Source organism: Euprymna scolopes, chromosome 2 (assembly GCF_053919585.1).
Source record: "Euprymna scolopes isolate OS-2025 chromosome 2, ASM5391958v1, whole genome shotgun sequence".
Lineage (NCBI taxonomy): Eukaryota > Metazoa > Mollusca > Cephalopoda > Sepiida > Sepiolidae > Euprymna > Euprymna scolopes.
In genome coordinates, this window is record NC_136483.1 from 186,264,221 (window position 1) to 186,283,952 (window position 19,732).

Below are 19,732 nucleotides of genomic sequence, written 5' to 3' on the forward strand. Positions count from 1 at the left end.
CCTGCTTGTGAAATCATGTGGCAAGAGTTGCGCAATCCCAAACCACATCCCACCTGAGTCAGCTTTGTTTTAATTCCATTTACAAGTATATACTGGGCAAGAAACAACGCTGAGATAATCGGAGAGCACATATAGTACCTAGGATTCCGAAATGGGTACCCATGGTACTGGTCAGGCTCAACGTTGCTTAACTTCGGTGGTCTGGCGAGAATCATCTTATTAATATGGTTATGTATATCCTTAGTGAAATATATATATATATATATATATATATATATATATATATATATATATATATATATATATATATATGAGAGAGAGAGAGAGAGAGAGATTTGTTACCTATTATACGTCTACACACAATTAGCAATTGCTCATGCTAGGGGGACCTGTGGAAATTCCACAGCGGCATCTTTTATAGGCAATATATATATTATTACTGGATATACGGTAGAGGTTTAACGGGAATCGAGATTCACGATATTATTGTAGCCCTTTTGTTAAAACTGTAAAATATTTATCCAAGTAATCTGGTTAATGTAGTGTCAGAAAATATCTGGTTATTACGGTTTATCTCGAGTATGTGACATATTTCTCTTGTATGGACGCCTGGCACAAAGGGAAACCGAACGATATCATCATAGCATCTTTAGACAGAGCAGATACTACCCTTGGATCCTAACCAGAAAATTAAAAATGTATGTTATAATTGCACGTACGGCCCAAAATCGATATCATTTTTTTGTTTTAATACTACTAATAATAATAATTATTATTAGTAGTAGTAATAGTAGTATTTTATTATTATTATCATTATTTTAATTATTATTTTTTTTTTTTTACATTACGCCCTTGCAAATCGGAAGCTGCTATTTATTAAAAAGGGGGGTACAAGGTGATAACATACTACGCAGTTATTAACGTATATATATACTAATAATTCAATGTTAGTAGTATGCTATGAGCTTTATCATCCTTTTTAATAAATAGGATCTACCGATCGAATAATTTATAATCTGGAAACCGTGACACACGTACTACTGTATTAATATGCAGATACGTATTAGAGTGCATTATTATATGTAATAATTTTTACTTGTCGAACTCAGAATTTCGAAAGGAACCATTTGTTTAATTCACGGTGATAATCTAAACAATAGAAATTATCAATCCTCATCTCAAAGATTCAGAAACAAAAGATGAGACGTGTTTTAAAAAAATGAATGTTTCAATGTGCAAAGCTTTTTTTTATGTATTTTGATTTTTATGGACTAAGTGGCAAACAGTATTGGTTGGAAACGGTTAATGAAGTATGATTGGTCTGTAAGCAACTTGGCTTTCAAACTTGTGGAAGAAAGTGCGGGTTCCATGTTTTATTACAATCGACATGCTACCATTTTTGTTCCGCTGTTAGTTTTGTTTTCTTTAAGTTCTGTTTTAGTCAAATAGTGACAAAAGGAACCACGTGAAAATTACCAATATCCGTAGCAAAAAAAAAAAAAAAAAGATTCCATTGAATCAATAGGCTTCAGACGTGGCACATGTTGGTGTCTACTTCACACTGGCTACCTCCCATTCGAACGTGAACCTGATACCACGAGTTTTCTAACTAGCAACACCGGATACTTCAGCTCGTATATCGTACCGACGATAGGAATAGACGGATGATATATTCTGATCGAAGAAGCGGCGCTTCCTTCAGTAGATTGAGGTCACCGAGAAGAGTTTATCAACGCTGCGTACCACTGGGATATTAAGTTGGATGACTTCGTGCCGTAATAGATATGCGACGCACCTTGGAGATTCCTGCCAACTTATTAATGTCTTCTACTTGGGAAACTGATTATTCAAGTTGGAAATGATAATATTCCGCATAATTTACTGCGATCACATCTTTAACAGAAATGTGACTACACTTTTAATCAACTGAATTTAAATAAGATAGAGAAATAATTTTGTTCGGTAGATTTTGTCAAAATAAAGAATAGCAGGATTTTGACAGGTGTGAGGAAAAGGAATATATTTTGCATGCAAATCGTGCTGTCCCTTATCTGTTTGATTTCAACTGTGAAAATTTGGTTACATATAATATAAAAGTCACTTTGTGCGTGTGAGGTAATTCCTAATAGGTTCCGAAACGGCTGAGCCTAGCTTTTTTAAATTTCACAAAAAGCTAATTTATATTTCTGGCTGTGTTCTTGGGTATGTTTTCAACAGAAATTTGTCCAATATATATTTTTAAAATCGAAAATATTCGATTTTAAAAATAGCTTTACTCTCTTATAGATAAAAAAGAATAATTTTTACAGGAGAAGTTACACCGGCAAGGACGATAATAAAATTTCAGCAAATCATTTCTTAAGAAGTAATTAAAAAATCAGATTTATAATCTGGAGATGTAGCTAAGTGATAGAGCATTCGACTACAGAAAAACTGATCCCCTGTTCAAGCCCGGGTGCACATCACCATTTTATTTAATTTATTTTTATTAATGAGTTCAATTTACTATAAAAGAAGAATTACCATTTGAAATCGTCGCAAATCATTTCTTTGTTTGCATATTTTAACTTTTCCAAGGCATTCATTGTAAATTTTAAATATCAGCTGACGTTATATTGTAAGCAAACGACAGAATTTGCTGAATTACATTATCATTATTTTTTTTATTATTATTATTTTTGCGAATTAGTCCACCGGGCAAATTATTCCACGTAATATATAATATTCAATAGTGGATTGGTTCTATAATAATACATATGCAATATGCATAAATTAAAATATCATGTTTAAGCGTATTGTACAACCGGGCAACGCAGGGCTGCCAGCTAGTACACCCCCCCACACACACACACACACATATATATATATATATATATATATATATATACCATACACAAAATTATTGTTCATGATGAAATATTTGCTCATACAAAAATGATTTTCTTTATTTTTTTTACCTTATATCTACAATATATATATATATATATATATATATATATATATATATATATATATATATATATACATATATATATTAATTTCGGTTACGATCGTATTTCTCGAAATTATTGTCTTAAAAGAATATCTCTTTAGTTCAATTATATTTGTTTTGCTGGATTTTCGGCATGTCAATCCATTGGTTTATTTTATTTTTTGTTGTTACAAAGTCAGTGAACTCCAGTAGAATGTGTTTAATTTGGAGTGGAGTTTGACATAGTATATAAATGGGTTGATTTTATTTTCTCCAAAGATATGAGTGGGGTAAATGAGTATGACCCATTTTTATTCTTTTTAGTGTGACCCCTTTTTTGTTTTGTTTGGTGTTTTGTTGGGAATTTATTCCAGTGGGTTTGCCATTTTTCTATTAAGTATATATCGATATGTTATTTTAAGATCAGAGTAAAGGATTTTAATATTAATTCCCCAGCGGTTTTCCATTCACCTCATTTATTGAACTTTAAGGTTTCCCTTTCTTTTCTGCAGAGAAAAAGCTAGATAAAATACCTATTTTCTTATTTTTAAAAAATATCGAAAATTCAGATTCCACGCTAAAACACCCTGTACATCTAACAGGTAATAAAGAAAATTATTTTTTTTTTAAATTGTTCAATATTTTAAAATATTGTAAAAGTGTACAAGCGGTAGAGAAAAAATTACACTGTATTGCCTTAAAAATAAAACATTTTTTAACAGTACACACAATGTTTCAAGCAAACTACAATATCCTCCTCACCCTATATATATATATATATATATATATATATATACATATATATATATATATATATATATATATATATATATATACTTAATTTACTCACATAAATTAATATACGAAAGTAGAGATTTATGCGTAAATTTTAAGTATTTACTTCAAAAGTGCTCAATACGTAGGTAGAGCTAGTTAGTTAGTTATAAAATATATATGGCGATTAAGCTACACTGAATATTCCGCGTTTCATCCACTCTAGGACTCTACAGTGGATAAAACGCGAAATATTCAGCGTACCTTAATCGCCATATATATATATATATATATATATATATATATATATATATATATATATATATACATTAGTCTATGTGTGCCACTTTGAGGAGCGGAGAGAGTAAAAATGGATTCTATATCTGTTTTCTCCCGGGACGAAAATCTGTCCTGTCGTGAAATTAATTACTCTGATCTTATAATGCAGTTAATTAGGCGGACTTGTTATAATCCCAGATTACTCAGTTGAAATAATATTGTCAGTGCGAATATATTTATCGGTGTGTGCATCTATATACGCATGTACATACACATATTTACCTCTTTTTTATTCCTTTCTCTCTTTAATATGTTTGTGTCGACTGTAAGTCCAGCAAATACTTTTCGAAACTTTAAAAATATTTATTAGTTTATACTGTACATACCGTTTCCTTAACTTCTTTAGCTATCATTTTTTTATTATTTTCTTTGTATATATATATATCATGATTCTTTGATAGCTACCGAATTTATATATCTCCATCATGAAGGGAAGACTTAGAATTCATTATTAAAAACATTTTAAAATAAACTAAACGGGGCGAAGAGGAGAGGAGAAGGGAAAAATGGTGTGGCATCTGACTGGTTTCGTCCTCGCTTTCTCCAAGCTGTATCGAGTGGTTTGTTTTGAAAAAAAAAACAAGGCCGATAGCCATTAGTCGTGTGCTCTCGTGTAATGAATGGATGCGTGAATGTAGGATTGACATGAAATTCTTAAACTAAAATGACCGAAAATGGGCTGAAATGACTTAAATAAATAAAAAGTAAATGACTTACAATAACTTTAATGAACTTAAGGATGACTTCAATGCTTAAAAAATAACTGGAATCCTTCAAAAACAAATTGAATGATATGGAGAATGACTTGAATGGCTTTGAGACTGGCTAGTTGTAAAGTGGGTGATCATTTTACATTAAATTAATACAGAAAAGTGATCCCCCACTGTATATCACAAAGTTACAAACAGCATGTAGAAAGAAAGCTAAGATCAGCATTTATTAACAACATACCTTTGATCTTAACCAAAAAGGCCAAGCACAAAAGTCTTACGAACAGACCGACCGATCGACAGACTGACCGACGGAGTGACTTATAGAGTTGCTTGCACGCGACTAAAAATGGAAGGAATCGAAAATATGTCCAATTTAAAATAAAATCACGTTGCGTTACTTTATGTGTGCGGAAAAACTTAAAAATAATGTGGGGAAACGATTAAAATAAAGCAACATTTTTTTTCTTCTCACCCCGTTTACTTTATTTTGAAACTTTTTATATCGTTAATTATAAAATCTTCTCTTCGTGATTGCGATATATATATATATATATATATATATATATATATATATTACATTTTCACCCCAAACAAGGCACATTGCCACTTTGACGTAGGGGGCTACTATCAGGGACAGAAGCTACAGAGATACTTTGTAGGGAGTTGGGCAGCAAGATGTTGTCGGTTCACGTTACATTTGAACTTCTACATGTCAGTACAGTTGGGGAAGCAGAGACCCGGAAGGGAATTCCAAAGTGTAGCAGTACTGGAGAAGAAACTACTGCAGTAGTAAGCTCTCTTACATATAGTGATCTCTACTGTGAAGGGGTGGGATTTAGCTACTTGCGAAACGTGTTTGGTGGTCTTACAGTCGACACACACATAATAAAGAAAGAAAGAGATAAATATGTGTATGTATATGCGTATATAGATGCTCCCACCGATAAATATATTGACACTGAGAAGTTTGCTTTCAACTGAGTAATCTGGGATTATAACAAGTCCGTCTAATATATATATATATATATATATATATATATATATATATATATATGCATGTTTTTTTTTTGTTGATTTTTAAACGACATTAAGGTTAACGTCTCCGCCTCGGAGAACCGGTGTTTTTCTTAGAAAGTCGCCCATTTTTTATTTGGACGTATTTATTTATTTATTATTTTTTAAAAACAGTAATCTACGGACACGCGTGTTTCGGAGCCTTACTCCTCTTCAGCGTAGCTTGACTGTTGTTAGGATTTGAACGCCGGACTTTATGTATTCAGTCCAGCGCCATAACACATTACGCTATGATATCATAGACAAGTAACTGTTTAGTTTTTTATCGTTTATCTGTTTACGTGGTTTTTCTTGTTGATTTTTTAAACGATATATAGTGATCACTCCAAAAAATCAAATGATGGAATTCATTACACTCATAAATTTTCATTAGATTTCTATGCAGATGCCTGAATTGTCCTTATACAACGTCTTACACCTATTTCGTTGAATAATGGAAGATAAATATACAACTCCTCAGAAACGAATAAATGTTCACCCCAAAATTGCTAGAAACCTTTTAAAGAAATGAATAAAGAATATGGAGAAGAAAAGGCAAATTAGGAAATATTAAGTCTGTAATACATTTAAAAATCACTTGCTCATTAAGTGTTTATAGCACTACGTTTGTAAAAGTATATACTCATAATATATATATTCGATAAAGTGTTTCTATATTGCTACAATTAATGTATATGTTCAGGTGATATATATCGAAAATAAACATTACAAAACCACCGAAGTGTTTATTTCATTCATATTTTTTATTGATTATATCTTGCGTCTTACACGTGTTTCATTCAATGATAGAAATTTACAAAAAAATCATCAAACACAACTTTCTGTCTTTTTCTCATTTTAAGTTGATATTTATTTCGCTTTTCTTTTATTTTTGTATATTTTCTGATCCGTTATCTTTATTTTCCCCATTTTCTTAACATTTATCTGTCTATTATTTTTTCCGTTATTTTCTATATTTTTTTCTATTTCTCCTTCGATCTTTTCTTTTTATGATTTTATGATTTTTTTTTCAAAAAGTTTTCAGAATTTTTACTTGTAATTATCATCTGTTTTTATTCTACATTCATTTCCACTTATTTCCTTTAGTGTCTTTTTATCATTCTTTAAATCTTTTTCTGATTTTTTTTTTTACTTATCTTTAATATATTTTATTAGATTTTTATTCTATTTCTAATTTTCTATTTTTACTTTTTGTTGCATATATTATATTTCTCATTTTCTGGCCATCTTATTTTCCATTTAGCGTCCATTTTAATTTTCATTCTGCGTAAATTTTCTTTTTTTCCTTCAGCGTGGATTTTGTTTTTTCATTCAACGTGGATTTTTTTTCATTCAGCGTGGATTTTGGTTTTTCATTCAGCGTGGATTTTGTTTTTTCATTCAGCGTGGATTTTGTTTTATTCATTCAACGTGGATTTTGTTTTTTCATTCAGCGTGAATTTTCTTTTTTCATTCAGTGTGGATTTTGTTTTATTCATTCAACGTGGATTTTGTTTTTTCATTCTGCGTGAATTTCCTTTTTCGCGCTTATTTTACTTCGTGTTCATTCAAGTTTATTTGTATTCCTCTCAACTTTCCTTCGTTTACTTCTTTTTATTATATTTTCATTCTCTTTATTCTTTTCTTTCTCTTTGAATTCTTATGCACTTTTGCATTCGGATCCGTTTCTGTTCAATTAATTTATCATTTTCTCTAATCGCCCTCTATCAATTCTCTATTCCACTTCACTCTTTTACCCATAAAACCATTTTCCGCCATCTTTAAAATCACTCAAATCCCATTATGTTTACACTGCCGCGATATGTTAAATCCCAAGTATTAATCAACTTAAAGAACTGAATAAATGTTTAATTCATTCTAACAAAAGAATTGCTCGATTTGACTGACGTTATCGACTTCGTTAGACGAAGTCGTATTCGAGGAAACCTTTCAAATGTTCCGATGTGACAACAATACTAAACACAGAGTGCGGCTAAATAGAGAATTATTTGAAGAGAAATGCAAAATGTAAACACATTTCTTCGCTGATTATAAACAAAGTTTCCAATCAATACACTCGATTTAAAATGGAGTAAACATCGATTGATGTTAAACCTGCTGATTTATTTTAAGTAACGTAAATCCTTTTCCACTCTGTCTCAAATTAGGTACAGAATTCACTCCTAAACTAATTAACTGATTACACTATGAATTTGGAACAAAATTGTAAGGTGTATAGTTGGGTTATGTGGGCTATAGTGTTGGATCGATTAATCGGAATCGGGAATCGAAAAATCGGAAATTTGGGGGAATCGGTATCGGAATCGGAAAAATTTGTGCCTATTTTCCGATGCCAACGATTCTTTTAATTGCCTTTTTTTATTTGATTTTCTTTAAAGAAAAATATTCTACCGCTGATAGTAATACTAAAATAGTGAATATATATTGATTTTAAACTATTAGTAAAACTAAAATCGATAGATCATCCCACACAAAGGTATCCTTACGTTTAAGAAAATATATGCACATTTGTTTTTACGGTAATCGTGAAAAATAACAACTTTATAGTAAAAATATGTAGAGATTTAGAAAAAATCTGAATCGGTAATTATATCAGAATTGGGAATTTGATACGGAATCGGTAATTGTATGGGAATTGGTAAAAATATTGGAATCGTCCCATCCCTAGTGGGATATGTTTGATTTAAATTATTTTATACAATTGGAGCAAATATGAGGATTGAAGCCGTTCCAAAAAATCAAAATATCTTCGATGTTTTTTTTTTTTTTTTTTTTTAAATAATAACGTGTACTTTATATCAATTTATAAATAATTCGTCAAGTTCCAGTTTATTTGGAGTAATTTAAAGATCGTGTTGCGTCATAAGAACACAACAGGTTATTTGAAAGTTATTTTTTTTAGATTCGCATTAAATTTCATCCGTAGTCCAACTAAGTAAGATTCCTGGAATTTCAACTTTTTTAGACTTGTTAAACTCGCTTAAATTTAAGACGAGAAAGAAATATGGTTTGGTAGCATTATTTTCTCTTTTTTGGTCTTCGTGTTGAAATTCATTTTATTGGTTTATTTGCGTACATATAATCAATACATATTTAATATCACCAAAAAACAATTGAATTCTGATTCCATGTATTTTACAAGTAAAAATAAAGAATACGCTTTTAAAGGTGGAATAATATCTTTGGGTCATGATCAAAACGTAGTATCTGTTCTTTAGATGCTGCACTTCTATGGCAACACATCAAAGGCCGTAAATGACAACGTTCTCTCTGATTCTCTCTCCTCAGATCTTGAGCACGTGGTTCAGTGGGGGAAGAGGTGGCTGGTTACTTTTAATGCATCTAAGACCAAGCTCCTATCATTAGATCATAAACGCTCTGATCCCCATCTGGCATCGATTGAAATGAATGGCTCTTGTCTAGGGGAGGTCTCATGTTTTGATAAGCTTCTGGGTTTGACCTTTACTCCTGATCTGAAATGGAACACATACATCAAGTCTATGGCCAAGGTCGCAAGTGCCCGTCTGAGCTCCATTCCCGCCCCCCTCGCCAATCTTTCACGAAAAACACCTGACTAGCTGAAACCACTGTCAATAACTTTCCCCACTCTTTATCCGTGCCTAAATCAAAACGTAGATTCTATGAACAAAGCTTCTTTCTTAGAACTGCACGGCTTTGGAACTCTTTGCCGCTTGCCTGTCCCCCCCAATTCAACTTGGATGTCTTCAAGTCCAACACAAACAAATTCCTGATGAACCGCCCCTTTAAGTAATGACACCTTATCAAATCCCCAATACTAACTATTGCTACGATACTATCCCATTGATTAGTGTACACACAATAACCCTTATCCCCGAGTGGCTCCTGGGCCTTGATAAGTGGTGACCCCCCCCCATGTAAAAAAAAACAAAAAAAACTCCAATTTCTGGGTTCTCTATCAGTGGAGGAGAAATCCTTCATAACTAAGACAAGTTTTATGTTTGTTCATTTTCTCCACGTTAAAAAAACGACCCTGGTGCCTAGCTCTGCCCTCCTGGGGAGGCATTGTAGATAGGAACATTTGAAAACATTTTACTTTAAAACGTGCTTCTGATATCCGCCGCTCAATTATAGATGTTAAACAATCCTTATTAACAAGTATTTACATGAAAAACAAAATAGACTTTTGAATAACGTGACTAAAAGTGTTTAAAAGGATGAGATCTATATTGGTCTAGCATGGCCGAGATGGACATTTGGTCTTGCATGGACGAGATTTATCAGTGTTTGGAAGGAAGGAAACAATCATTACTGCATTGAAAATAGCTATCCATGAAAGGTCGTAGCCAAAATAATAACGATATATATAGGATTTAACAATTGCTTTTCATACCGCGTTTAACAATGTTTTCTACTAAATGGCAACAATCTGGAACATGTCAACGAAAGCTCATTTTTGAATTTTCAGTTGCGTTTGAAGCTAAATATTTTCTGATTTTAAAATTTAATTCTTTTGTCTTCCAATAACTGCCCTACTTATTACATTAACAGCGTTCATCCTAGAGTTTTGCCCAATTATTCTATTTCAATAATGCTGACACATCTCACATATTTAATTTTGTTTGTGAAAAGCGCACCAGACAAGGCATGGAGACACTAGATGTAAAGAGCTAAAATAGATTCTGACCTCAAAAAAGCAATCCTTCTCTCTGTCAAAAATATCGTTCATGAATTGTGAGGAGTAAACGACAAAATACGAGAGGAGTCACCGAGTATTTTCTTACATTCATTTTATATAACTTCAACAGTTTTCTAAAATTGGTAACGTTTCAACAATTTTCTCGTGGGATTTTAGCAATCGAAGATTTAATTGTATGCGTTCATTGCCTTTGCCAAAATCATAATCGACAAAAATAAACCTATCCCTAAATGTTTATTCGCTTTGAGTTGCAATACGCCTAAGGTATAAACTAGCCGCTTGAACCATGAAAATAGATTGTTTATTTCAATTTTTATCTAAATCAAATAAACCATTTAGATTCACGAAAAAGTATACACTTTAGACGTCATCCACCAGGAAGTCATAAAAATAGGATTACATTCAAGAAATATTGCATAATTAGTGTATTATATGTAGCCATTAAATTTCATGTAAATCTGAAATATTTATATTAAACAATAGGAGGCCATGTTAATATTATGCTCCCTAAAACATCTTATAAAAATTTTCTAAGGAAAGTGTATTTTTGGAAATATTAAAAGACTTAATTGTCTTCTAATAGATTTACACAAATCTATCTTTTACCCTCTTTGCACAAAATGAAATTAAAATTAATATAACCCACATTTCTCAAACTTACGCCTTGCTTTTGTGCTTCAAAATTTATAATGGTTAGTTAATTAACTACGGTGTTTACAGAAGCATATAAACATATGTAACTTTTTATGCACAATTATACGTATGTACTATCGGAACCCCGGGAAAATATCATGTTATTTTAACATAGATCCGTATAACTTACTGTTAATACATCATCCATTTATTTAAGTGGGGACCTGCCTTGTACAGGCATTAACGGCTATGACTCTCCATCTATCTCTCCCCTCAAAGTATTCATCGTTAATAATCATTCAGAACCCAATTCACGCTGATTTTCAAAAGTTTGGTGTATTGCTATAGTTTTCTTTATAGTTGGACAGTCGGTTACAATTTCTTTTTGCCCAAGAAGTGTTCGTACTGGGCGGTTGTCAATTGTACTTAAAAGAAACATCTGCTCATTGCAACGAGATACGAAATCATGAACAGGATTATTTCTGATCGTTTCCGTATTACACCAGTCACCTTATTTCCATAAGCTCGGGTAACTCTCGTCAGGTGGTTGAAGTGGGTTTTCGAACTTGCTCAAAGGTCTTCCATATGCTAGCGAAGGGAAGGAGGCACCTTACGTCTTCTTTTGACAGTAGTGCTTTTCCGCCATCCTATACAGTTCCTAGTATTCTCAAATGGTCACCAAACTGGTATTGGCCAGGCTCATATTTGCTATAGTTCGGTAATAAGGCGAGAAACATTGGGTCAACATGATTTTACCGTTAATAATTAAGTGACTCCTTCAGTTTTTGACTATACTCACAAAGGGGTGTCTGCACGTGAAATTTTTGTGACAGGAGGTGCGCAATCTCCAGCCAACCCTCTCCTTAGTTGACATTGTTAAATACCAGTGGCAAGTGAAGTGTGTACAGGACGACTGGAAACAAATGCCGAGATAAGCGGAGAGCTCATACAGCGCCTAGAATTCCCAAATGGTCACCCATTTGGTACTAACCAGGCTTGACGTTGCTTAACTTCGGTGATCTGACGAGAACCGGTGTGTCAACGCGATTGTGCCGTATCAACCGTTAATAATAAACCCTGATATACATTCATTATTTAAAAGACAGAAAAAAAACAGTTAATAATAATTCTGTGTTCTAAATAATGAATGCATAATAGTGTGAATACAATTGAGAAATAAGTACATACTTGCGTAATAATAACTGTAGTTTTCAACTAAATATTCTTTAAATCAGAACGAATCAGTCTCCTATTTATTAAAAATTTTATCGATTAAATTATTTTGTAAAACATTCTCTGTTCTGTTACCGGCAACTACGTATTATAAAAAATCAAGAAAATATTACTTTAAAAAAACTAGCAGATGTACCCGGCGTTGGTCGGTAATAAACGTAACGTAAAATTATTTAAAAAAATGAAACTTAAAAAAACGCAAAACATGAAACGTGCATGCGAGTATTATGTTCTTTATAAACAGTTCACTTCTTGTAGGTAAAAAAAAATACTCGAGCTGAGATCGAAACTAAAACCTAAAGACAGTGAGTCAAGTACGATAACCATTAGGCCAGCTTGTCAAGTTTTTAAAAACTGTTTTCAAACCTTGTGAAACAGTTGACAAACAGAAAAATATCCGATGACCTCCAAGTATCAATTTTTCAAATTTGACCCCCCGTAACAGATCCTTTTCCGGATGAAAACCGATTTAATAGTTTTTAACAGGTCTGAATACCATATATACCAAATTTCACGTCCGTAGATAAAAATACGTTGAGTGTATTGGTTGAGAAGTGTCGAACACATGCATTCACACATTTATAGATATAATACAATAGATTTACCTCCTTTCCAGGATGTCAGACACAAGGTCAGGCATGGAGTTGGTGAAGGTGTTTCTGTGGAACGAACTGGATTCGACCTTGACAAATCCAGGTTTTCCATCCATAAAAACATAACAACCGTCACTTTTAAAAACAAATTTATTTAAGATATCCTGCTTTGATGGCCGGTTAGAGATAATTTGATTTTGGAAAAATTCATTGTAAAATAAGTAAAGTCGAAATGTTTTATCTTAGCGACATCAGATTCATTACTAATCAACATTTGTCGGATTCGTTTTTTGATGACTGTGAAAGGAGATAACGTACGCATAGCATGAAATAAATATTTTAACGTGTTATCTTATTGACGAGATTTTTCGCTCGTTAAAATCTGGTCAGAAAGTAAAACAGATAGGAGACATTGTAGCCTATTAAAAACATGCAAAGGTTATATATATATATATATATATATATATATATATATATATATATATATATATATATATATATATATATATATAAACGACATAGAGTACGTACTTTATGTCAAATGGATCGTTGCATATGATTAAGCTTAGAATTATTTTTGCATTAAATAATAATACTTGTTAATCCCAAATTGTACATCAAACGGATACCATTATATTTATTTCGCTGCACCGTTTCATAACAATCGCCCATACTTAGTTTCAGCCAGATCCGCCTAGTAGTTTCCGATAAAACTTCTAGAGTAAATGTGGTATTGTGGTAACTAATCCCTAGTAATCCCTGTCATCGAGAGGATACCATAAATAGTTCGCTGCACCGTATCATAGAAAGGGGCCGTACAATATTTCAACCAGATCGACCGAGTAGTTTCCGAGAAAAAGTGAAACGGACACACAGATTAAGAGAAAGATAATATGGATATGTTTTTGAGTCGTGACAGATTATCTACAATTACTTGTATCCGAACACGTAAGCTGCCAAAACCAACTAACTCGTTTGAAGACTCGTAGCAATGTACATCCATTGATTGTCCGTTATATTTTTATTTTAAAATATCAATTTACAAACTAATTACCTCGTTTTCGTAGTTGAACTGTTAAACTATGTACATTTTTTGTGTGGGAGCTAATTCGTGTTTTGCGCTTTAGACAACCGGAAATGAAAGAAAATAGACGATGTGACACGAAAAAGAAAAAAATGAAAGACAACTGATGACAAGCAGTCTCTTTAGATGGAGATATGAGAGCTTATATCCGTTGTTCGTCGATATTTTTTGTCTTTTATTATTTTATTATTTGAATACAATGGAATCATTCTCGTTGCCATGTATTTGCGGAACTCCTTTGTATTTATTCTCTTTTCATTTTTACCTTTTCTTAATTTTGTACTTCCGTCTAGCATTAAACAATATCTTTTATTTTTTAATATCTTTTATTTCTTTCATTATTTCGTTTTGTCTGTTGAAATTAATCAAATTTTATCTTTTATCCTCTATTTCTCCGTCATATCTGTCTTTCTCTCTTCGAAAACGCTATGTTCATTTTATGTTTTTCTTCGTTTCATGTTTTTCCTTTATTTCGTGGTTTTTCATTTCATATCTGGTGTTTAAAATTTCATAAGGTTTTTGTTCATTTCGTGATTGTTTTTTCATTTCCTATCATTTTTCTATCAGTATTTTTCTATCAGTATTTTTCTGCATTTTATTTTTTTCCTTATTTCATATATTTTTTATTTTTTCATTTGATATCTGCTTATCCTCATGTCATATCTGTTTATCCTCACTTCATATATGTTTATTCTTCATTTCATATCTGTTTTTATATCTGTTTTATTTCATATCTGTTTTTATATCATATCTGTTTTTATCTTCATTTCTTATATGTTTTACCTTCATTTCATATCTATTTTTATTTGCTGTCTTTTTCTTCATTTTATATATGTTTTTTAAATTCATATCCGTTTTTTTTCGTCATTTCATATCCGTTTTTTTTTCGTCATTTCATATCCGTTTTTTTCGTCATTTCATATCTGTGTTTTTTTTGCATTTCATATCTGTTTATTTTTCATTTCATATGTTTTTTGCATTCCATTTCTGTTCTTCCTCTGTATTTCATATCTGCATTTTTCTGCATGTCATATGTTTTTTAATTTGATATCTGTTTTTTCTTTATTTCATGTTTTTTTCTGTATTTCATATGTTTTTTTCTGTATTTCATATGTTTTTTTCTGTATTTCATATTTGTTTTTCTGCCTTTCATATCGTTTTTTTTATTTCGTCTGCTTTTTTTTTTGTTTTCTCCTCTCGTCATTTTCGTCTTTATTTATTGCTATATTTCCTTTCATCTTTTTTGTTCTTTTACATTTTTTCTTTTTCTTTTTCTCTTTTTCTCTATCTCGTTTTGCCTTCTCTTTATTTATATTTTATTTCTTTCATCACATTCTATTTTTTTCTCTTTTCATTCATTTTATTTCTCTTTTTCTTTTTTTCTTTTCTTTCTCTTCTTTCCCTCTTTTCTTTTCCCGCCTTGTCTTTCATCTTTCTTTTCCTGGCTGGTTTCTTTCTTTGATATTTCACTCTTCTTTGTCTCTTTTCTTTTATACCCTTCACTCCCTCTACTTGCTCACATTTTTCCTATTTTCTCTTATCTCTTCTTCTCCTCTATTTATGTTTCTTTTTATTCTATACAATTTCTTGTTTCTTTTATTTCCTCTGTATATCACATTTCGATTTAAAAATATTTCTATGTATTCTTTTCCTTTTAGTTTCTTTTCGGCCATATTTTTTATTTCTTTTCTCACATTTCATCTTTTTACTTTCGTACTTTTCCTGTTCAAATTTCCTAATAGTTATAGTTAAACTCACATACATAAAAATTGTCCTAAGGAAGCAGCAAAATACATAATATATTTTCAGCAAAACATTCCAATATTTTCAAAATATTTACCGCTTGCTACACATTTTTCATTATAGTTTAGACTAATAATAAAAGTATAAATACGAATCTAGTGTTTTTGAATTTTTTAGATGTAGATTGATATGTATTGTCTGGATGGTTCGGATTACTATTCTCATCTTGGTTGTTATTATTGCAACGTTTCGGCTGCTGTAGCCTCCGGTTGCTTTACGTTTCATAAAATTATAACACAATTTGAATTCTAACAATTTTTGTGTGTTTAAAGAAAGCATAGAAAATTCTTCCCACCATTCGCCAATAAGAGCTTTTTTCAAGATTCCCCTGAAGAAGGACAGAGGTTAAATCAACCGAAATGCTGTTAGAATAAAAACCAAGATAAATGCAGTAGTCCCAACAATTCAAATGATACATATTATCAATACATATATCTAAAGAAAATATCAGAAATGTTATAGCAAATCAGTGCGAATCCGAAATGGAAACTACTCGACGCTTTTTTCGTGTCATAAACGCACTACACATTTTCAATTCTAACGATAATGATTTGTTGAAAAATAAAAGGCCATTTGCCTATAAGTGCTATTATCAAGATAGACGTCAATAAGATCTGAGGTTGCATCGGCTGCAACATTGTAATAGCAACCAAGATGAGCACTGTAGAAATAATACAAAAACACAAATCAGTCGCAAAACTAAATGAAATTATTCATATAAATTCAAACTTCACTCATTGTTTAGCTCGTTAGCAGAGTAGTGAAAGCGATATCGATGAGAGGTAGTCACTAAGTCATTCACATTTTTTCTGTATGTGATTTGCTTTGTTTATTTTCAGCTTCGTGCGCTATGTTATCGGTTTATTTATTATATATTATTTATTATATATTATATATTATTTATTATATATAATTTATTATTAATTGCCGACGCAATGAGTGCCAACTACACCGTGTGTCAAATTATTAACGAAATAACATTTTTCTACCAGTTTCAGAAACTTATCGGTAGTTTCGTATCAAAAGCTTCGGAAACGTTGGCAATGCTGAGCTGCGCGTACTGTGAAATTTTCGTACTGTTCTGTGCAAGGTAAACAACTTGCCATCGTAATTGCTGAATCCACGGTATTTGAGGCGTGTCAAATTATTAACAAGGCAATTTATTTCGTCAATAAAATGGGTCGTAAAGATGGTGATTTGAGTAGTTCTAAAAAGAGTACTATTACAGAACAGCTAGCAAAAAGTAAAACTTCCCTCGAAATATCGAAAATGATAGGAAGAACTTTGTCAAGTACCCTACAAAGGTACGTAAGAGAGCTGATAAAGGTAAATCTATAGTTGTTTCACGCCGTTCTCTACTCCAAATTTAACGTGAAGTTGTTAAGAACCCTGGGCAGACAAATCGAGAAGTCTTTGACCAAGCTGGATTGAAGAATGTCTCAAAAAGTACTCGATGTCGCCTTCTGAAAGAAGTGGCAAAGTCTGTTTAGCCGGTGACAAAGCCTCTATTAAAGCAACATCACATACAAAACCGATTGAAATGGTCAGAGAACAACATTAAAACGGATTTTTCCAATGTTTTGTTCACGGAAGAAGTGCGTGTCACTCTTGATGGTCCAGATGGTTCGAGCAAGGGATGGGTCCTACATGGACATTTTTATCAGCGTTTAAGACGCCAACAAGGTGGTGGGATAATGATTTGGGCTGAGATTATTCGAGGTACTTTAGTTGGCACATGGACAGTCCCAGAAGGCGTAAAAATGACGTCAAATGCTTAGATAGTTTTTCTGGAGGATCAATCTGAACCATGCCTGAAGAAGCAAAGGTTGACGTTCAGAAAAACTATTATTTTTATGCAGAATAATGCTTCTTTCGCATGCAGCAAACAAAGGCAAATAATATTTGCAACAACTGGGGTTCTGTGGCCTACGGAAGATGGAGTGGCCGGCGAATTCACTAGATTTTAACCGAATTGAGAACCTTTGGAGTATCATGAAGCGTCGCCTCTATGCAAGTGGACGCCAATTTAAGAGCAAAGATGAGTTGTGGGATGCTCTCCAAGAGGTATCACGAGGAATAACTGTTGACGAAATCATAAACTAATTCTGTGGACCAACGTCTTTCATAAAAGTTACAACGTCTTTCACAAGTCATTCATAAAAAAGGATCGCATATCCCCTACTAATTATGTCAAAGTAGAAATTGCTATGTAGTTATTGTGTTCTAAGCATTTTTCCTAGTTCATTTAATGTTTGAATATTATTTCAATAAATAAGTTATGGGTATATTGTGTTTTTTCTCAATCTCGTTAATAACTTGACAAACTGAAATCAACAAATATTCCTATCTTTTGCCATAGTTTCGCTAATATTGTTTTAAATACTTTTATTTTTTTTTTGGCTGAAGGGGCTCAATAGTATTGTAAGCATTTTCTCAAAGTTTCATGGATTTTTATTCACTCGTTCCTTAAATATTAAGAAATGTAAACTCGTTAATAATTTGATATACAGTGTAAAATGTAGATATAATATATTTTTACTTTCATTGTAATCGTCTTGCTTTAATTTCAACTAGCGGGACCTGTGGAAATTCCACAGGGGACTCGTTCATATCTAATATATTGATGTTGGCATTCTGTAGATATTCAGCGTAAATGAAGACGCTTTGATATTATTGTAGTTCTTTTGTTAAAACTGCAAAAGTATTTATCTAAACTAGAAGGGACCCCGAGCGTAACCTGGTCGTAAAGTACGCTTGAATATAATAGTTTAATTCTTTCAGATTTCGGATATATTATTATAGAGGTAATTTTCTATCGATTTTTATATATTGCAAAGTTGCGATTTCAAAAAAAGAAAAAGTATATCCATATGGCTTGGGTGCATAAGCTTTAACCGAAACCGAAGCTTATGATATATATATATATATATATATATATATATATATATATATATATATATATATATATATATGTATGTATGTATAAACTTGAGTTTCTTCAGCCATAACCAAAACTTATGAAGAATTCTTGATAAAATTATTTATTAAAAAAATAGATGACTTGAGTGCCATCAGCTATAATTGAAACCGAAATCAAAACTTATGAAGGATTCTTGATAAGTTATTTATTTTTTTTATAAAACATTTTATCAAAAATTCTTCAAAAGTTTTGGTTTCAGTTTGAATTATAGCTGGTTGATCTTAAGTTATCTATTTTTTTCTCAAAAATTTTAAGTGCAATCAGCTATAATCAAAACCGAAACAAAAACTTACGAAGAATTCTTGGTAAAATTATTTATTACAGGAAATGGATATCCATAACAATTAAACTACTCGGATGTAAGCCTAACAGAGAATATAAATAACACACACGCTATCGTATGAATATATCGATTACATTTCGATTTTCATTCATTCTTCATACGATTTCATCTCCCACTGTCGATCGTGTTTGCCACGTAACTCCTATCATAACATTCAACTTGTAGTTACACTCAGCCTTACAGAATTAATTTTTGCACTTTTTTAATCGTTAGATTGATTCCACTTAGATCATTTAAAAAAAACAGTTCAAACTTAGGCGTGCATTAAAAGATCGAAGAATAAAAGGAAGTTGCAAATTAACGCTAAAAACAAATACATAAAACATTCCGCAAAAGAAATAAGTTCCTTCTTTATGCGCGTTCTTTCTCTCCTCATGAGATTGATCATCATTTGTACTAATCAACTATTTCTTTATCATATCTATTTGAGCATCTGTTAATCCAAAAATATAATCCTCTCAACTTCAAAAAAAAAAAAAAAAAAAGAAAAAAAAAAGACAACATACCTACACAG

At 31.8% G+C, this 19,732-nt stretch overlaps 1 protein-coding gene and 1 pseudogene across 1 annotated transcript in view; one reads left to right on the forward strand and one right to left on the reverse strand.

Annotated features, from left to right (window-relative positions):
- LOC145299527 (pikachurin-like) overlaps positions 1-19,732 on the forward strand; it is a 748,579-nt gene that overhangs the window by 73,225 nt on the left and 655,622 nt on the right. The gene's annotated exons all lie outside the window — the stretch shown is intronic.
- LOC145243671 (5S ribosomal RNA) lies at positions 12,126-12,242 on the reverse strand (annotated as a pseudogene).